Source organism: Protopterus annectens, chromosome 7.part1 (genome assembly GCF_019279795.1).
Source record: "Protopterus annectens isolate FY-2018-M chromosome 7.part1, PAN1.0, whole genome shotgun sequence".
NCBI lineage: Eukaryota > Metazoa > Chordata > Ceratodontiformes > Protopteridae > Protopterus > Protopterus annectens.
The window spans coordinates 273,418,000-273,441,887 of NC_056740.1; positions in this window are offsets into that span (position 1 = coordinate 273,418,000).

Sequence of the window (23,888 nt, forward strand, 5' to 3'; positions counted from 1 at the left end):
ATATATATATATATATATATATATATATATATATATATATATATATATATATATATATATATATATATATATATATATATATACACATATGTAACTACACATACATACACGGAGATATGTATAGGAAAATACATATTTAGAGGATGCACACCATATGGAACAGCCAGTATGCCTACAGTTGCCAAGTTGCCACCTTACCAACTGGACACTGTATGAGTCACCCATACAAAAGACAATTGTTGCCTGTAACATATACCCACAGAGAGGTCAAAGGATATAACACCACACACAGGTTTGCATACATGAGAAAGCTTTATTTGTGTACTACTACAATTGGATATGCCATATGATATAGCTGTTTAGACTCTGAAATACATATAAACAGACTAATGCAACTATCAAACAGATAAATTAATACAGTATTCCAGAAAGCATTGCATATGTTGCTGTCCAGGCCAAGGCCTTCAAGTAGTACAACAGTAAAGACAAACTGGGCCACAGGATAACAATCAATCAACAGTAAGTGATGCAGCTGTATAGTCCAGCAGCCTCTATCTACACTCTGTACACAATCCCTAGGGGGAAAGACCTCAGTTGACACAATGGGATGTATCTGTTACATAACAAGGCATAATGAAACCATCACAATCATACTGACAAACAAAACAGTCTGTATGGCAGGAAGCAGTAGGCCTGCATTTACCCAAGGTGAATTGTATGGTAATGTACATCCAGATACCTTAAGGCAGCTTACCACTGGTACACCTCACATGTTGTAATAGCCTAGGTTAGTTATGGTGCATCCCCCCCATAGACTGACATGCAAGGCCATATACCACTGTTACATACAATGGCTTCTGGACTGGGTAAGGGCACACATGTATTGGGCAGATGAAGCCCACACATATATGGACCCAACCCTACAATATGTGTGGGGGTCACATCAACAGTGGGATGATGGCGGGAATGGTAGCATGACACAGGCCACTACATAAAAACCCCTGACAGCATGTCATATGGGCAAAGCCTGGTATGTAGGTGGAGGACAGAGGATGGAACACAGGCCCATATGTGAAATAGTGTTGTCATACACTAAGCAAGTTGCTGGTGTTACAGGATAGTCTGCAACATACCCTTAGTCAGGAATATGAAGTCAGAAACACAAATAAATGTAGCCATGTACTGATAGCGCTCACACACACATCCTGTGATATATCTGACACAAGACCTATGTGGTGGACAGGAAAAACATAACACACACACCTCTGGCCATCAAGTGGATAGGCACACAGTTGAGAGCTATGCAGACAGACTGCAGTCCATGTTAAACTAGTATGTACACACAAACCCTGTAACATCGGTGCTATACAATGCATACAACAACAGTACACAACACTCTGCTTGTAATTCTGGAACCTCATACAAATATGTAGCTGGCCTGATTGTGCAAGTTCTCTTGTAAGAGGTATTGCTATCTGCTGTCTGTAACACTGCTGCCCACACACAGGAAGGATGTCCACCATATAGGAAAGGTAAAGAGATCACACCCACATGATGTATGTATTTATAATAGTGGGTTGCCATGACAGTGGTAATTGGAAGGACTACACAGCATGCTGTATGAAGGTAGCAAGTGGAGGACACTGATTGGTGCAGAGGCCATCACCTGATCATGTGCATCACCCGCAAAAGCCATGCTGCAATCTATTGCAAGCAGTTCAACCCATTTACTGGAGAGAAAGAGAGAGATGGGGAGAGAGAAACAAAAAGAAAAAACAGAAAACAGATCCAGAACCACAACCACACCAAAAAAGAAATCAAAGAAACCAGGCTAAGGCCATAGCTAAGGAGAGAAATAAAAAAACTCCTACAAGGGCACTATCCACAAAAGACCTCATCCCCACAACAGGTATGTGAAGTATATATACATGTAATTGACTGTAGTACTTGGTCCATAATACTGGGGTAGATGATGTGGAATGATATACATGTGCCATCAGGTGTTGCTGTTGCAATGATCTTCAGCTGAACAACTGCTATGGACATTAGAGTCTGTCCCTGTGGGTAGTGGGCCATACCCATCAACTGTGTAGAGCAGCACCGACAGACAAGATGTATGCCAATATAGTGTGTGTTGTGTAATGGAAGGGATGTATATTACTGTGGCCAATAGCTGGTGGTGGAAGTAATGCCATAAAGATGGACACGTGGGTTCCAGAGCCCACCACTTGCAGGACACTCAGATTAACATGTATTGTAGCATGCTGAAATGCCAAAGGTGTGTAATAGGGTTACCTACAATCTGGCCCTACATATATATATATATATATATATATATATATATATATATATATATATGGGTTCACTTCAGTTCACTGAACTTTCAATTCACTGACTTTCATTTCACTGACACCATTTCACTGAAATTCATTTCACTGAAAGTTCATTTCACTGAAAGTTCATTTCACTGACAACTATTATTAGCAATAAAATGGAATATTCCCCCTTCCCCACTGTAGTGCGACCCTGGAGTTAGAATATATAGTTAGGGGTGTGGGGCAGAGCCCCCACATCGGGGTGTGGGGCGCAGCCCCCATTCATATATTCTTACGTTTTGATATAATATTGCTTAGTAAAAGAAAGTGGGGCTGCGCCCACACCCCCGATGGGGGCTCTGCCCCCCACACCCCCCTAACTATATATTCTAACTCCAGGGTCGCACTACAGTGGGGAAGGGGGCATATTCCATTTACTTTGTAATAATACTTGTCAGTGAAATTAACTTTCAGTGAAATTAACTTTCAGTGAAATGAATTTCAGTGAAATGAATTTCAGTGAAATGGTGTCAGTGAAATGAAAGTCAGTGAATTGAAAGTTCAGTGAACTGAAGTGAACCCAATCATCCCTGATATCTGGAAAGTCTCTCATATTATCCCACTTCATAAAGGTGGAAACTCCACAGACTACTCTAACTATAGACCTATTGCTCTCCTCTCAACTTGGCTAAGATTATGGAGAAATGTATCCACCTTCAACTTGTACAATATCTCTCTCTTCATAACATAATAGCAAACTGTCAACATGGCTTTAGACCACATCACAGTACTACCACTGCCCTGCTTTCCTTTGTAGATACTATTAATCAGAACCGCAACAACAACTTACTCTCTTCTGCCCTCTTCATTGACCTCTCCAAAGCATTCGATATGGTCAACCACTCTCTATTACTTAATACTCTAGAATCCCTCTCATTTGATATCCCAGCCATCAAATGGTTTAAATCCTACCTTACAAACAGAAAACAAGCAGTTCTTTGGGATAACCACACTTCTTCACTTTTGCCCGTTTCTATTGGCGTACCACAAGGCTCTATCCTTGGCCCACTTCTCTCCCTCTTCATTAATGATCTTCAAACAACAATCCCTCAAGCAACCTGCATTCAATACGCTGATGATTCTACACTCATCTGCTCTGCATCTTCTACCCCAGAACTTATCTCTCTCACCCAAAAGGTGTTTAATACCGTAGAAACATGGTTCTCCAGTCGATTCCTCTTACTAAATGCTAAAAAAACTAAACTTCTTCTTTTTACCCCCACATCCAGGGCTTCCCCCTTACATTTCTCCATCTCCTCCAACAGTGCCACTGTCATCTCACCCGACACTTCAACTAAATTGTTAGGTATTACCATAGACAATAATCTCTCTTTTGACCAGCACATTAACAACTCCATAAAACTAGTTAACAGAAAAATAGGATCCTTATATCGAATTAGACCATTTCTTACACCTTCTACTAGAACAAGGATTGCTCACTCCCATCTTATTTCTACTCTTCTTTATGCTTCACCTATCTTCACCAACCTCAAAAAAAAACAACCTTAACAAACTGGCAACCTGTTATAATAACATTGCCCGCTTCGCTACTGGTAACCCCTATAAAACCCATCACTGTCTTAACTTAAAACTTCTAGGCTGGCTAGAGTTTCAAAACTATCTTCTAATCCATCAACTCTCTATTGCCCATAAAATACTGTACCAACCTAATAATACCCCGATACTCTCACAACTCATAATCCCCTATAACAATCTCAACTCTCTCCGCTCTTCTAGTAAACTCCTAACAAGTACAATAAAATCAAATAACAATGCTGGCGACTCACTATTTACCAATGCTGTAGGGAAAAAATGGAATTTTTACCTTCTAATATAACAAATATTACATCATTGCCTCTTTTCAAACAAAATATTAAACTGCATTTCCAAAATCACTGGCTTTGTTCCTGTAGTAAACCTGATTAACTTTCCACTAGTACTACCTAAATTTAAAACTATCTTTCTCTTTTCTCTACTTGGCTTTCTTTTCTACCCCCTCTGCTTCTCTACCTGTTATCTACCTTAACTTGCTCTCTTATCCACATTATATCTCTTCCTTTTGACCCTTATTTTTCTTTTTACTCTACTTTCCTTACCTCCAATCCTTGTTTACATCATCTGATAAGTATGTGTCAAGTTGTATAATGTTATCTGGACTGTAACTGTATGTTATAGTAATTAACACAAGTAGTAGTACTTTACATTAAAGGGTTTGCTTGTTTTTTGTTTTTTGCAAACTCTATTACTAACTCTATTATCAATATTATTATTATTATTTTTGTATGATGTTTTTTCTGCATGTATCTTACTTCTGTGGAGCTTTTCTCCCCGGGCCGCTACTGAAAATGGAAATATCTCCAGCTAGACTAGCCCGGTCAACAAATGTAAAATAAAATAAAAAAATAAATAAAATAAATATATATATCCTCCTAATGTTAGGCTGTGTCCATATGTGGCACCTGTCTGTGTTGTAGCAAGGCAGAACAGTGCATCTGTGCAGGAAGGAGTTTTGAGATTGTGGACCTGATGTCTGAATGTACCCCATATATAGCTATGTATATGTGTATATATATATATATATATATATATATATATATATATATATATATATATATATATATATATATATATATATATATGTATATATATATATATATATATAGGTTCACTTTATAATCTCGAAATTCTGAAATACCGACCTTCAGAATATCGACATCATAAAGCCGAAAGACCACAACACCAAATGCCCATAACCGCGAAATTCAAAATCCCGACACTTACATACACACACTCACATACACACAACTGCCCCCACACACAAACAAAACTAACTAACCCACACCCCTCACTTATATATTCTAACTCCGTGACCGCACAATCACACACACAAAGGCAACTCACACCCACACATTTCACAGCCCCTTGCACACACACATCACAACCAAAACACACACTAACATACACTACAGCACATAACCTACACACTCTTACCAACTTACCAGCACTTACATCCATTCATACACCGCAACACCAGAAGCTCCAAACTTCGGGATTTTGAATTTCGCGCTTCTGGTGTTTCGCGATTCCAAGCATTCGGGATTAGAATTTCGGTAAACTGAAATTCGGTATTTCACTTTTTTGAGATTCTAAAGGGAACCCATATATACACATGCATATGTACAGATATACAGATACCCATATGTAGACATATATATAAACACACACATATATATATATATATATATATATATATATATATATATATATATATATATATATATATATATAGTACCCCAAAAGCCTATCAAATACTGGTGGTTGGTGCAATTAGTGCCCGGATATGTAAATAAATCCACAAACCAAATATCTAGCACTGAAACACAGTACATCAACCCAAATGGGTAGAATAAGAATCAGAACACACAATTGAGCTCCATGTAATCTTTAATGACTGACCAGTCTGCCACATCCAACACAAACCTAGGTTTCGCCAACTGGCGTCATCAGTATGTACTTCCAGAAGGGGAAATAAACCCATTTTATACATTTCTCACATAAGGCTTCTTAAAGTAACATCATGCCAAATAAAGCAAACACTCCTTATGTGTACAAAATACACAGTAACTGTGTAAAACATATATGTCACAATCCACCACAATAATTATCTAACCTCAATTTTCATAACCCATAATTCTAAACTAAAATCCATCACCAATAATTATTTAATCCTGGTTTTATTAGTGCAACCAAATACACTATCCACATTCTTTCTTTATGTGTCAAAATCTTATGTTTCCATGCTATGGTTAGTCCATTCCCTACTGCCTTATCAATACCCAGGAATATAAAGTGGGCCCCATGTATCAATGTAGTTTTATATAGAGCACTACATGACCTTTTACAATTAATATCACTAATATGTAATGCAATTTGTTGCTTTAAACTTAGAGAAGTCTGTCCCACATAAAAAGAACCACATTAGCACACTGCCATATATATCACCCACTCACTAGTGCATGTGATTAAATGTCTTATATCATAAACCTTTGCTGTATTAATTGAAGTAAATGACTTGGTTTTGGAAACCACCTTACAATAGATACAATGTCTGCAAAAAGTACTGCCGACTATCCTGTTATCCAATTTCAAAGGTGTAGATTTATTGCTTTTCTTAAAATCTGCCAAATGTTCACCTATGGTTTTGCCTCGCCTGCATCCAAACTGACGCTGGCTATCTAGTAATGGACCCAAAATCCTGTCAGTTTTCAAAATATGCCAGTATTGTTCTATTGTATCTCTAATTTTGAAGGTATTACTACCAAACTTAGTGATAAACCTAATGACCTGCTTATTATCTTTTTGTGGTGACTCACTAGTCTCTAGCAATTGCGATCTTGTCATTGAATTAGTCATTTGCATAGCTGTATCAACATCTCTGGTTTCATACCCTCGGGCCAAGAACCTGGACCTCAGCTGTTGGGCCTCTACCTGGAAATCCTCTTGTCGACTACATATATGTTTAAGTCTTTTAAATTGAGCTTGAGGAATGTTTGTGATAATATGGCTAGGATGGTTACTATCAGCTCGCAACAATGAATGTTTTGTAAAAGGCTTCCAGTATAAATCCATAATCACTGTGCCCTTCTTAGTCCTCGTAACCATAACATCCAAAAATTCCACTTTGTGGCTATCTATTTTCCCACTAAACTGAATGCCATATCTATTACCATTGAGAAAAGCCACAAACTGATACCATCTATCCAATGTACCCTGCCATACTACCCAACAATCATCCAGGTACCTACACCACATCAATAGCTCAGCCTTGAACTCATAATGTTGATAAATTACTTGTACCTCCATAAACCCCATGAACAAATCTGCAGATATGGGTGCAAATGTTGCACCCATTGCTGTACCCTTAATCTGCAGGTCCCATATCTGAAAGAGCTGTGTTCCAGCACTATTCCTAACAAAGTTAGTAACAATTCTTGTTCACTAGGTTGATAATAGTTCAAAACCTCAAACCAGTATTTTATTGCTGCTATTCCTCCCCAATGTGGGATACTCATATAAAATGACTGGACATCCAATGTGCCCATATAGGCATGAGACAGAATTTGCAAATCATCCATTAGCAGTAAAAATTGGTTGGTATCCCTAATCCTGGCTGACACATATATTAATAAAGGTTTCAATTTAGATTCTAGGTACACTGACAAAGGTTCTATCAAGGACCCTCATCCTGCTACTATGGGATGTTCTGGTGGTGAAATAACTGATTTATGTATCTTGAGTACTAGATAAAAATATTGTGGCAATGGATCAATTACCGTCAGCTGTTGTTCAAGGTCCATATTGATAATCTCAGTTACTCTGGCGCTCTTTAAAAACCTGTCTAATTCTTGTTTGAATCCTGAGGTAGGATCTATAGGAAGATGACAATAAGAAATCGCATCCATAAGATGTTTATTTATTTCTTTTTCATACTGCTCTTTGCCCCAGACAACTATGGCTCCCCCCTTATCCGCTTTCATAATAACCAATCTATCATTTTTCTGCAAATTTTCTAACGCTTGTTTTTCCACCAATGTCATGTTTTGCTTGAAATTCCTAGAAATGTTACTCTGATTCAATTGTAAATCCTGTAACACCCGTTTCTCAAATATTTTTACCATCCCATGATATGGTGGCTGAAAATCTGATCTCCTAAATTTAAATCTGTCGGGTGGGTCCATAATCTGGGGTCTATGAGCAAAATAATATTTCAGATTTAACTTGTGACAAAATGTTTTTAAGTCCTTCACCACTTTAAAATAAGACACGTAACCAGCAGGTACAAAGCCCAAACCTTTATTAAGAACTCTATATTCCAATTCTGAAAAATCATACTGAGTCAAATTCACCACTAGTTGGTTCTCTGATTCCTGGGTATCACTAGGACCATGAAAACCATCTTTCCATTGTTGATTATTTTGCTGAACATATCATCCATTATTTCGAGTATGGTGTAAGGGAACAGCACACATAGCAATACACACAGATATATACAGTAGTAAATGTGTGCAACATAGACAGGTATGTCACATGTGAACCCCTTGTTGGCACCACATTGCCATTGTCTGTGAAGTAGGGAATGGGAATATTGGGAAGGACGGCACATATATTTGTGGAGGTGATCTGGGTAGATAGATATAGAGGCTAGCCTACAGGGGTGGTATATGAAACATGTGGTGGGTAAACACCCTGGATGGTGGGTGTGGTCTGCAATGTGGTAGCCCCATGGCTCCCATATGGAAACAATGGGAACAAGCCTCCCACCCATTGCTACTCACAACAGCAGTCCATGGCCCTGAAAGTGCCTGGTTTGGAGGCTGAGCAGGAGGAGCATGTGGACCCTGTGAATGTGTACTGGGTGCCTCAAGGTGATGTAGCACATCCCACAAGTGTCTGTGTAGCCCCCTATGGAACAGACCCTAGACCTGACCTCGGACGTCAGGATCATGTCTGTGTGTGCCCCCTGGGGGGGGACATCCCCTGAGGTGGTGCCACCTGAAGGTAGTGCTGGACCAGTAGATGAGGAGGCCCCCGAGTGGGTCCCACATGCGATGTGGCCTAGTAACATGGCCAGATGAGGTTGGAGAGGTGGTTCTGCTGGCAAATATTCCCTACACATACTACTGTGTTACTGTTATAGAACACATGTGGGTAGTAATAGTCTACACAATCCCGGAACATGTTCAACAGCATGCATAGATATCCCGAATAACACAGAATGTCAGATGTGCAGCAATCACATAGCAAGCATAACACATGCATATATGGAACCATAGTGGCCCTGACAATGGCATGCAGGTGAATAGTCCATAACAGACCAGCAATGATAGTGTCCACACAGGGAACATGGCTACAAACACATAGCACAAATCGTGGTACAATACAATATATGTCCCACTGGTAGGTAAGCTGTAGCCATACCTATTGAGTTGTGTGAACAGTTTGTTGTCACTGATATGGTGGGGGGGGGTGACAGAGATGTGTATTAAGAACTATGGTAACCTTGCTGTATGAGTTGCTCAGACGTGTTTCCATCATTATGTCTTTCAGGCAAGATGTCCCATGGAGGCCTACCTGCATATTCAGCGGCCAAAAATGACATTGTGCTGAACTACCTTATCCAGCACTACCCTGTCCTGTTTGGCAGGGCCGCTCATGAGCAGCAGGAGTGGACCACACTGTGGAATGATGTAGTCTGCAGGGTCAATGATGTCGACCTGCATAACCGCAGTTATGAGCAGGTCTGGCATCATTGTTCTGACCTGCTTCGCAGTGCCCATTGACATGCTGCTGCAGTCTGGGGGGATCATCTCGCAACTGGGGGGGTCATGCAATCCATCCCCCAGACACATGTTGAGGAGCTCCTCGCCAGCCTCGTGGCATCTGCCTGTCCACACACCCAACAACTGGCAGACACCATTGTGGAGGTGGGTGCTACCCACACACCAGCTGAGGAGCATGCAGGTAAGGGCACAGGGCACATCAGTAGACTACTGTTGTATATGTATCCGCATCTGTACAGGTAGCTCATGCATATCTGACATGTCATATATATAGTTTGTTGCTGCATAGTAGTAATAAATAGATGTGCATGAGTGGTAGTATTGTGGACTTGTACTGTTGATGTACTGTAATGCTGCACCCACCCTGTAGCAATGCCAAAGCTGTGGCCACTGCCATTGCATCTCTAACACTCTTATGTAGGTCCCCCTAGTATACCACCAAGGCAGCAGCCTGTAGCTGGTGAGTATGGTTTATGTTGATGCTTGCCAATACAATGGGCATGTAATGGCTATGGAATATTCCATGCACACATCTAACACACCTACCCATAATGCATGCTGTACATGTTCACGTATTGTTGCTGTTAAATGCACTGCATCACAGTGGTGACCATGATGGGGTATTGGAAGGGTATGTCAGACACCTGCAAGATAACTAACATCCTGTCATTGCAAAATGTGTCCACAGGGATTAAAATAATGGTGAGACACATGAGCTACAGTAGGGACACGTGTGAAACATCACCCTTATACAGTGCAACAGCAGTGTATATACCAGTATTACAATGGCAGCTGTTACAGAGTTACACTATGGCATAACATATTACTGTGGTCCACATTATTAGCTGGGACTAGGCTGTAACATGTGGTGTTCAGTGTATGGGACAATGCAAACTGACATACATATGTAGGCCATACTTGTCAAGCATCTGCAAAAAGGCTGAAGGTGGGGAGGGTGTGTCAGCATGACACACCAGTGCACTACAGCAGGGATCCTAAGGATGCCAAGAATACCTGTATCTGCACACAGTCAGGTTCAGGAACTGTGGCAGACATAACCCTAATAGTAATGGCAGTGTGTGAACACCAAGGGATGTGCACATGAGTAGACCTTGCAATCATGCAGAGTTGGGGGACATGTGTATGGCAGACTGACCATACACTGGCAAATACAGATGGCCCATACTAGTATACCCCTGCCAGGAATAGTGACTGCTATAGTACACATAATAATAGGTGCAAGAAACCATTATGATAAGGGTGTGCACACATATGCACACAGGGAGTGTATGCATCACAGTCATAATCCACACACCTAACACATTTTGTAGACACTGCATGTGTATTTACAGGACATATGTCACATATCAGGCTCATGTTTTGTTAATATAAGCGGTCATGTGGTCCCATGGCAGATCAAGGATGGGTACGTCATATCAATAAGGGTGTGTACACTCCCCATAGCCACAGTTTGGTCTGACAGTTGTCAGTGTAATAGCATTGGATTGGTCATACATGGTCCGCTGATGTTGAGATCTGTAAACCAGACATCAGGCATTCACAAATAACATCTGTTCACATATCACCCAGGTATGTGTCACTGAAAAACATAGGGGCTGTGAACATTAGAGCTGACATAACTGACACAGTACTAAACATTCAGCAATGGGTTGTACACCTGTGAGGTTTGGGTGCACAGTACATGGCAGGGTGCAGAACAGGTACACAGCAATACTGTGTGTATGGGTGCAGTGTTTTCCAGGGGAAGGGACATCACCTACTAACACAGCCCATGCATCACACACATGTATAATGTTGCTAGCATGGATTGACTATAGCTGCACTGCATACTGTTGTGTACTATATGTTATGCATGTTGACAGATGGGTAATGGGAGGACTGTGTGTACTATCTTTGTGCAACCTCACCTGTGTGTGTTTGTGTGTGTGTGTGTGTGTGTGTGTGTGTGTGTGTGTGTGTGTGTGTGTGTGTGTGTGTGTATGTGTGTGTGTGTGTGTGTGTGTGTGTGTGTGTGTGTGTGTGTGTGCGTGCGTGTGTGCGTGTATGTGTGTATGGTTATTTTGTCTGTAGGTTCAATCTGGTGAAGTGGAGGGAGGTTGATGCATGTAGGATGTATGTGTGTGTGTTTGTGTGGGTCTATGCACATGTGTGATTGTGGGTTTGTTCATACAGCAGTACTTCCCTTTGGGATTGTGCAGTACATGGACAAGGACTGACAAATGACACACCAGGAATACTTGTCTGATATGTAATCACAGGACAGCTGATAGTATAATAAGGTCTGTAGCATGGATCATGCATTGAGAGGAAAAGTAGACACCAGGTATACCCTTAATATCACATTCAGCAGAGAGGTGAATGACAGCCCACATATGCAGCACTACAGATGCAGTGAGGAATTACTAGACAACACCAGGAAGCATATCCATATATTACAATTGTCACATGATAGGTTGATTGAGCAGCATATCTGGCATGTACTGAGCAATACTTACACATGACACTCCAGTGCCTGACATTATGGAGTGAACGTAGTAGCCCTTCACATATAGGGCCATGCTCGCAATGTCTGGACATGCACAGGGTGAACACTGAATGACAGCAGTGAGGCCATGTAAAACCTACTCCACTCAGGTCAAGGAGGTAATGGAGTAACAGGTCATGTGTTGTGATCACTTGTCTAGGCATTTAGAGGAATGATACATTAATGAGTTGTATTAATGAGTGTATGTTACCAAGTGTGATGCAGGATGGGGAACTTATGGGAATAAACATGGGACTGTCTGTAAAATCCCGGACAGGTAGGTATTAAGGTGGAGTGTGTGTGTGTGTGTGTGTGTGTGTGTGTGTGTGTGTGTGTGTGTGTGTGTATGTGTGTGTGTGTGTGTGTGTATGTGTGTAATGTTATGCAATGCTGTACAGTCTTAAAGTGCATGTCTTGTTTTCCCCCACAGGTGGCGAGGTGGGTCAGGGTCCCTCCTGCATGCAATCTGACGTTGGTGTCCATACAGACACCGAAGATGATGATAGTACTGTTGAGGCACAGGTGGGGTTGTCAGGGGCCAAAACTTCACCATCATTTGACATCCCCCTCATAGCCACCCCATCCCCGCACACAGTTTCAGTGCCTATACATACCCCATCACCAGTGGCCATAGCAGTGGGACAGTTGGTGGTTGGTGGCAATGCAGAGGAGAGTGTGGTATCCATGCCTACTGTGTCTGGTCACAGCAGGCATAGCCAGATGTCCAGCAGGGCACCACATAGGCAGATGTTCCAGGGTGCTCATGGTAGGGCCGCTAGTCATCATGACCCTGGCAGAAGCACCACAACTGGTACCACCAGGCACATGTTTCAGGCTGTCATGGGGGTACAGGCATGTATGAAACTGTACACCAGACAGGGCCTGAGGCTGCAGAGAGCTGTTCTCACATCTGCAAGCGACACTTCCATGAACTGTCTGGTGCCCTCCATGCTCATACCAAGGTCATGGATAGATGGTATGGTGAGATGATGGGCTTCATCGACTGTGGTTTGTCCATGCTTGAACATGTGGTGGGACTGCAGCAACAGCCATGTTGACATAGGCCAGCAACACCAACAGCTGGCAGTCAATGTGGACATGCCTGGACACCAAGATGCTCCTGTAGTGGCAGTACCAGCCCCAGCACTGCAGGGCAGGGCGCTGTCCATACCACACTAGAGCATGCCACAAGCACATGGTCCTGGCCAGTCCCAGGAAGGACCTGGTTCCAGGAGACATCTGTCATCATCAGAGGGGAGAGTAGCACATCAAGGCCTGTACCTGAACATGCCCATGGAGCCCCTGGCAGGCACAGTCCATGTGTCCATGGCCGGAGGTGGTTAACTGCACACCCTGCACAGGTATGGTCTGCAGCTCTCCAAAAGCACCTGAATAGGGCAGCCACATGGCAGAACTGTGTGCATGCATACCCACACACTACACAAACACACCTAGGGCAACCTCATACCTACACATACCACATCATCATGCCCAGTTCATCTAATTACACCCCTCACCCACACACGTGGTGTCAAATGTATGGCCCACCCTCGGCCTCTGGCAAACCAAAAACTCACCCTGTGCATATGATGATACCTGTGCCACAACCCTGTCATCCATAACATCGATGCAAAGACAGGCTAATATGGTTCTGATGCACACTGTGACTGTACTACAGTGTACCAATGTACTGCAGTGTAACATGTTGTCAGGAGTAATTTTTAATGCATACATGTCAGGTATTGTAGCCGTCCAGCAATGATGCATTGTAGCTGTTAATAACACAGGGTGATTGTGTTCTCCATAATGTTATCCACTTGTGTTGTAGGTGTACATGTGTCAGCAGGAAGATGGTCTGCAGTCATATTCCACAAGGGGTATGGCACTGTGGTGACACCATGGCTGTGACATATCCGGGGTACAGTTGAACACATGTCACAGGTTTGTATAACATGTATTGCCTGTGCCGCATGGACAGGTGACCCGCTGGGACATGTATAATCTGCAACCTGATGTAGACCCATCCACATACACACACACTCTTACTTGGCAATACTGGGACAAGACCCTTACTTAATTATGTAGTGCTACTGAATTGTGTGGCTTTCATTGCACACACCACACAGCATTTAGGGTGAGGTGTGTTCCAGGTTACATGTTACATGCAGAACATCCCAGATATGTACAGTATGGTAATTGGGGGTGTAATTAGTTGTATATGGAGAATACATAGTGTGATATGCAATCATATGCACATTAACAGACACATAACAGGCAGGCACACATCCGAGAGACCTGGGACTATCAGTGCTAACTAACTTGCCCATGTGTCCAATGTATTACAGGTAGACTGCACATAGCACATGCATAACTGGGCTGGATTGTGGTATCAGTTACCTGTATGGTTGATGGTGGCAGTGGTCACCATAAAGTGGTACATGGGACATATACCGGGTATACCATGGTGTAATGACAGTGTACACAGCACCCACATCCCCCAGTGGATATTGTACTCACTGGAACCCATGATGACACTCTGACATACCCATCATCACACATTGCCCGCGACTGTGGTACAGCCCATTGTATACCACAACTGTGGTATTACAAGGATATGTATCTAATGCACATACCACAGGCATAGTAGGGTGTTGCATTGTCATGCCTCACCTATGGGCAGCAACAACACTATCTGCACTACTGTGTGACAATGCATATTGTAATAGGAGTATGTTGCCTCGGAATGCTGTACACTACAGGTATACAGACATGCACACATACACACAATTGTCAGAACTCAATGGGTATCCCATGCCTATCGACCCATTTGTACAACACTGTTGTGCTGGTACTGCAAGGCTCATGTAGCCAGTAGGGACAGGAGCATAACAGGGTACATGTAATGTCTGATATAGCATCTGCCACATCTGACTATGGCAATGTGTGTATCGGTGGTTATGAAGGCCCTCATGGAATTCCCAACTACAGGTGTATGAACACACAGACACTGCTATCATCAGTAATGCAAACATACACGTGTCAGTACTGGGATGCATCACTGCAGGTGGTCATAGCTGTGTACCTGGCTATTGTCCATGGAGAGATGGGTTGTGTAGGGGATGTGTGTACATTGGTATCATGCCACCTGCCATGTGCCAGCAGGAAATCTATCGATAGACACCACTGTGGTGACCCTCAGGGTGAGAGTGACATGCATCAGCCTATCCTCTGGGTGCCTCCTGCACATGGTCACTGAGGTGATCCAGTTGACATGTATGTAACATGCATTACAACGCATGGACATTTGTACCCAAGCATGTTTTGTTGACTGTGGTAGTGTAGTGGAGGTACCTATGACATGTGGTACATACAGGGTGTTGTCTCCTATATGTGCCAGTTATTATACAGCTGGGCAGACATGTCATTGTCAATCAAGCATAGGTTGCCTGTATGTATCCAAGCTGGATACCTGCCATCTGCACATCTGTAGAAGGACTAACAGACATCAGCTTGGCAAGTAGTTATGCAGTAGGATGAATGTGTCGACAGACAGATGTTTGACAACAATATGTATGCCATTACTACATGTTGGAAGCCCTCACTAACAAGTGCTATACAGACGGTGGTCTACAGTTACATAGTTGCATTCCACATGTCAGATCATTATCCAGTAGGGGATATATACTGTGACACAGCCCACACACCAGGAGCATGACAGCGAGGCCTCAAAGTCCAGCTATGCCTGCAGGTGTGCTTGTTGTCAGTACTACATTTAGCACTCAACTCTTGCCTGGGAAAGCACTGTCAGCAGTAGTACTGCCATGATACACTACATGTGACAGCATGTACCATGGGTTATTACCCCTGTATGTAACACATTCACATGGATAACAGTGCTGTTCAGGTCTCAAATACTTGTGTGACCCAGACATGGCACTCACACCCCTTGCTACAGTAATGACAGCACATAGACGTATGTATTGTACATGATACTACATACACTTATTACAGATGCCATTACCCTGCTATGCTATCAGACTGGGTGGTGAGCACTGGTTACCAGGGCTAAGCCATGCTTAGTAGGTGTTGGCATTGCTGGAATATAACAGCTAAGCAGATTTGCACACTGGTAAGTGAAGCCTACACGGTGTAAGTGCCAGTACGTTTAACCATAGCTTAGCACCGCTTACCTTTGTGCAAACCCATGCAAACGTGCTTAAAGCTACTCAAAATCACCTTACCCACTCTGTATCCAACAGCCCTTATTCTGCCCAGCAACAAAATACAAAGCCCTTGCAGGCCTTGCACCCAGGACCCTGTACACTATAGTCACAACAGTTAGCTACTACACCATGACCACTGTGAAGACAGTTGTTGTTATTCCAATATATCTGTCAGTACACATATTGAATAGTATTGAACAATTGCTTTGACTTCCACAGTTGTGTAGTATTTGTTATTGATATTACTGTTGCATCACATATGTTGCTATATCTAAATATACACATATCAGATACATATGGTGAGATACATCTGGGAAGGTATACACAACTGTGATGTTTGCACATGACAGGAATATGGATATACACATATACATATGTTGATATATGTCTGCATGTACATACACATATGTATTCATACATATGTATGTCTACACATCTGTATAGTGCATCATATATGGCCATTTGTAGATCATCTTTTTGTATATATAGATATATATGTATGCAGATCCTATGTGTACAGATATACCTATTTATGCTAATATATATGTAGATAACTATATGTGCATACATATCTATTCAGATATACCTATTTATATTGATATATATGTAGATATCCATAACTATATGTGCATATGTATCTATATCTGTATATGTGTAGACATATATTGCTGTGTATATGTATATATTTGAGTGTTTATGTGTGTATATATATATATATATATATATATATATATATATATATATATATATATATATGTATTTATTTATATATATATATATATATATATATATATATATATATATATGTAGATATGTATATGTATATATGTCTATATAGATATATGGATAAATATATATACATATATGTTTACCATATGTCCAGAACATGGAGTGGAGTCCTACCTCAGCACCAATACTCCCATCCTCTTAGTGCAAGTGGATGTTGTGTATGTATTGTACCATATGTGGCTGTTACTTTGTGCTGTGACTAAACTAGGTATAAATCCCTATGTCACAAGATGGGTTGCCAACTGGCTCACTGACAGAACCCTCACTGTGAAAGTAGCAGGCTACAAATCCGACTTCAGAACAGTGACAAGTGGAGAACCACAGGGTTCTGTCCTGGGTCCTCTCCTGTTTGGTATCTACTTTTCTGAAGTACAGGCTAACACAGAAGGTCTTTGGCTAACAAAGTTCATAGATGACTGCAAACTAGGAGCCATAATTTAAACTCCTAATGATGTGGACATCCTACAAAAGGCCCTCACTGAGACAGATGCCTGGTTCAAAGCCATGGCCTCAAGGTCAATGCCAAAAAGTACACTGCCATCCCCTTTGGTACAAGCTATATACCCATGAGCTACCACATAGGTGGTAGTCTACTTAACACCAAAAGTGTGATAAGAGACCTTGTGACACAGGTGGGCAGTAGTCTCTCCTTTGATAATCACATCACCACAGTAGTCATAAAATCCTTCTACATGGCACACCTCATCTCAAAAGGTTTCTCATCCAGGAAAAAGAGTAATTGTTCCCATCTACTCATCACTCATTAGACCCATTATAGAGTGCAATGCCCCTTTTGGTATGTACCTCACAAGACATCTACAACAACTGGAAAGGCAGCAGAAATACTTCACAAAGAGGATTACCAGCTTCAAACAGATGCCCTACACAGACCGTCTCAAAAAACTCCAGCTTTACTCCGTCGCATATCACCTACTCAGAGGCGATCTCTGCCTAACATAGAAAGCTATGTCAAACCCAGCGCTGTTGGACATGCTCCACTTAAAGAACTCCAATCCCTCTGAGCTACATGCGCTAGGGATCTAAACCTTGTCACTACAATAAACAGAACATGCTGTAGGGATAGATTCTTGTCCCGTGACTTCTCATACTCTGGAACAAACTGCCTGTCTATATCAAACAAACCTCCTCATTAGCACTCTTCAAGAAAAATCTTGAGAATTGGATAGGAAATAGGAAATTCATCCCGGGGATCACCTCTGTGGCTCTGCTCAACAGCAGCACTGGAAAATAATTTTCTTGGGTGGCGAAAGCCAGGGTGCCTTTTTGGCTTGGCTTATATAGGCCCTAGGGCCAATAGCCTAGTACCTACCTATGAACCTATTGCAGGTATATATGTAGACTGTTGCTACTTTAATAGGGGTTGTCTTAACAGACATGTTGTGTGTGGGAGGTCACATCTGCTTTTGACATGTGCACCATTGGCTACTGACAGAAATCCTAAGGACATCATAGTACAGTACCACTGCTAGCACAGTAACAATCCTGTGGACTACAGCAGATATATGACCAATAGATGTGGACAGTCTGGCACTCTGTGGTCAGTCCAGAGGTGTAGACATATCCTCCTCATCCGAGACATGTGGACCATGCCTCCCAATGTGGATGTTAATAGCCATATACATGAGTATATCACTTAAATACTGGACTACATATGCCCACACATTTTGTGCATGCACACATGCCAGTCTGTCCTGACACATAACCCTTGGTGGTGCGGAGGTCACATGGCCACATACTATGCAGTAGTTAGTGACATACATCTGTACAGAATCCCATTGCTTTGTCCGAACTACACAACAGTTATGGTGGCCTGGCAGCAGTATGCCTTGCAAATAACTGGACATAACAGCACACTGGGTAATTACATTAGGCTGCTAGGCATGTCACAAAGCACTGTGAAATTACAGGTACACTGCCACAACACTGGACTATATTTTGTATGTGGGAACACACATGTACCTGCGGTTATAGCGGGCTATACATGCATGTCACAGCACAGAGTAACACACACCTGTGAGAAAGTGCATACCCACAACCAATGTAAAGACAGCAACAGCCACATATGGTACACAAGCTTAATATGACACTATATGGACTGCCTGATAAACACCATCCTCATATCAGCCACTCACACACTAACCCTACATACACTGGGTCATTGCACAGTGTGGTCCAATGGCTGTCCGTGGTATGGGACACGTGTGTGTCTGGCCCTACAGACATGAGAGACAATAGGGTATCATACACTGGAGCAGCATGTAACATCAGATAGAACAGGACCAAGAACAATGGCATCTACCACAGTCTGTGCACAGCCCTAAATACATATGTGCAATACACATACTGTCGACAATCACCATAAGTACACAGACCCCAGTACTGTACATACAACCACAGAATGCCCAGGTTATGTCCTCAGAAATAACCCTTGACTATACATAACATGTCTAGCAGTCTGATATCTGACTGGCCTATCAGGTATGATGTTAATAAATAATGGTGTACAGAACATATGCACCTCTTACTACATGACATATGTACAGAGGTTGACAGACTTGTGGCTGGAGCTAGGAGCTAGGAACACTGGCCCAATATCGGCATGTTGCCATAATAACCTCATACATTTACTGTTGTACCAGGGTTTGTTGTGACATATGTCCTATAAGGGATATGAAGTCAGTAACTCTCATGGCCGTCATCATGTAATGACTGCAATCCTCACACTATGCTTCTGCAGTTCTCAGATAGGTGTTCTGTGAGTAACACATGAAACAAAAGGCTCCACACACTGCCCAGTCTACAGATGACCCTACAGATGGATGTTTCCTCAAAAACATAGCACTGTCATGATAGGTATTAAAACATGTAGACCTGTCTTATCCACACACACCCTGTTTAACCGACATTACTCCAAATGCAGAATAGCAACACTTACATTCTGTAGTCATGTCTGGCACATCCTACTCCTGTCTTTTGGCCTGTTTCCACAGTGTATGTTGTTAGAGGTAAATCTCAAAACCATCCATGAGGCTGTTTGCCAAACACCAGATCTAGGTCCTGCTCACAGTGAATAAAAAGGCCCAGTACCAACATGATGTTCCTAGATATCAGAGTGTGTTTCCATGCGCTTGCCTATGGTAATGTTACCACAGCTATTCCACATGCAATCAGCTATAGGAAGACTGCAATTCATGCAGAGGCCATCAGCTGATCATGAGCATCACTTACAAAACACAAGCAGCTGCTTAACCAAAGCAGGTATACTTCTCCACATCCACCAGAGAGGGAGTGAGAGAGACAGACAGAGACAAAGTAAGTCAGGGAGGGGGTGGAAGAGTAAAACCTAAGCATGTTTCTGTCACACACCTACCAGTACAGGGTTTTAAACCACTGACTATGTATTGCTATCACATGTATATGCAGTTATTGCATGCACCACATAGCTTACATGTTGGGGAGCTATCCAATCGTATATGTGATGGTGAGTGACATCTGCAACACTGATATAGTAGCAATATGGTAAGTATAGTACACGTGCCTGTCCACATGAAAAGGTGTCAACGTCAACACAGCCACACTCTCTCAGGGGCTCACACACATTGACACACTTGTCAGGGTCAGGAATACACTTCCTAACTAGTTAGTTTGCCACAATACAGTAATGTGCAGGTATCACATACACCACAGGGGATATCTGCAGGTTATATGGGCTAAGGGTAAGTGAAGGTGTCTGACATCAGACAGCATGATTCAGTATGCCAGTGGGAGTTGTAGTCAGTGAGAGTGTGGTCGAAAGCATCATACACCACACACACACAGACACAGGGGGGGCTGTACTGACATGTATGGGTGCATTTCTTCATGGGTATGTAGTGGTTGACTGTGCCAGAAGGCTATACAAGGCTAGGTGAAGGGTATACCTTAGCATCAGGCTACATGACAATGGTCTGCAGTGTGGCTCAGGTGTGTAGTGTCTAGATTGGCCCACACAGGTGGGTATTGTATTCACCATCCAGTCACCTGGTTACTATTTTGTGTGGCCAGTGCTATGCAATGCTTGCCATGTATGTGTTCTATAGTCCATGGCATGCATGTACAGTGACATGTCAAACTGTACCTGGGTGTCTGTCCTATGTTGTGTACCCAGATTGTTATCATCAGATAAACCAGTCCTGGGCTCATGTGGTGGGAACTGGTAATGGACAGCAGGTTGACACTGCACCACAGTTGTTGCAGGCGTCCAGTGGGGAACATAGTGAAGGTGCACTGTCTGCAATTACATGCTTATTGTACTGATGGACAGGGTGCCATGCCCTCTGTAGTCCACTGCAATCACACCATGGTTACTATCTGTGGGCAATATGGAGGGTACTACCAACATAGCGGTTGTTGCCTAGGCAAGTGTGTTTGTGTATGAGACATGGGTTGAGAGTGTTCTCTGGGTAATACAAGGGTTGCTTGCTTTGTTCGCCAGGCCTTGATGTCACATGTAGGGGTATGGATTGGCACCCCAGCCTCTCAGCTATTTGACATATGTTATCCTTTTAAGGTGGACATTGTGACATATAATAGGGCCACCATATAAGACATTTTTGCAAAACCTGCTCCATGATGAGTCCAGTTGTTACTCACTCACAGCTACCTCCACACAGGATATGAATGACAAACACACACACACACACACACACACACACACACACACACACACACACACACACACACACACACACACACACACACACACACTCACACACACACATACACGCTTGCTATGTTTGGGATTAAAACTCCTACCTAACTAGTTTATCACACTATAGCATTATGCACTTATAGGACACATCACAGAGATTACTGGACTACTCCTTCCTCAAAGGTGTATTTCACTGGGAATGACATCAGCAAGCTTGCCAAAGAAGGTCAATGGAGGTTGTAGTGACTGTGAATTGCCTCAAAAGCCTTGCACCCTACACAGACAAACAAACACACACATCCACACTTGTCATGTCTGGGAATAGAACTTTTACCAAACTATTATATCACACTACATCATTACACTGTTATAGGACATGCCAAAGAGATTAGTGGAGTACTCTTTCCCCAAAGGTGTATTTCACTGGGAATGACATCAGCAGGCTTGCCAAAGTAGGTCAATGGAGGTTGTAGTGACTGTGAATCACCTCGAAAGCATTGCACCCTATACAGACAACCAAACACAGACACAAACATCCACACTTGCCATGACTGGGAATAGAACTCCTACCGAACTACTATATCACATTACAGCATTATGCTGTTATAGGATGCACCACAGAGATTAACAGACTCCTCCTTCGCCAAAGGTGTATTTCAAAGTGAATTACATCAGCAGGCTTGCCAAAGTAGGGCATTTGATTTGTTGTGAGTGTGACTAGCCTAAAAGCATTGCTCCCTACACTGACAGGAGCACACAGAAACACAGTTGCCATGTCTGGAATTAGAACTCCTACCTAACTAGTTTATTACACTACAGCATTACACAGTTACAGGACATGCCACAGAGTTAACTACGCTATTACTTTCCCAAAGGTGTATTTCAAAGTGAATGACATCAGCAGGCTTGCCAAAGTAGGGCATTTGAATTGTAATGAGTGTGACTAGCTTAAAAAGGATTGCTCCATATACAGACAGACACACACACGCATGCACACACACACACACACACACACGCACACACGCACACACACACACACACACACACACACACACACACACACACACACACACACACACACACACACACACACACAGCTGCCATGTCAGGGATTAGAACTGCTACCTAACTAGTTTATCACACTACAGCATTATGCAGTTATAGGATGCACCACAGAGATTACTGGGCTATTTTTTCCCAAAGGTGTATTTCAAAGTGAATGACATCAGCAGGCTTTCCAAACTAGGACATTTGAATTGTAATGAGTGTGACTAGCCTAAAAAGCATTACTCCCAACACAGACACACACACACACAGTTGCCATGACTGAGATTAGAACTCTTTCCTAACTAGGTTATCACACTACAGCATTACACAGCTATAGGACGCACCACAGAGATTACTGGGCTAGTGCTTTCCGAAAGGTATATTTCAAAGTGAATAACATCATCCAAAGAAGGGCATTTGAATTGTAGTAAGTGTGACTAACCTAAAAAGCATTAGTCCCTACACAGACACACACAAACAGTTGCCATGTCTGGGATTAAAACTCCTACCTAACTAGTTTATCACACTATAGCATTACACAGTTATAGGATGCACCACAGAGATTACTGGGTTATTCCTTTTCCAAAGGTGTATTTCAAAGTGAATTACATCAGCAGGCTTGCCAACGTAGAGCATTTGAATTGTAATGAGTGTGACTAGCCTAAGAAGTATTGCTCCCTACACAGTCAGAGACACACACACACAGTTGCCATGTCTGGGATTAGAACTCCTACCTAACTAGTTTATCACACTACAGCATTATGCAGTTATAGTATGTGCAACAGAGATTACTGGGCTATGCCTTTCCCAAAGGTGTATTTCAAAGTGAATGACATCAGCAGACCTGCAGTAGTAGGG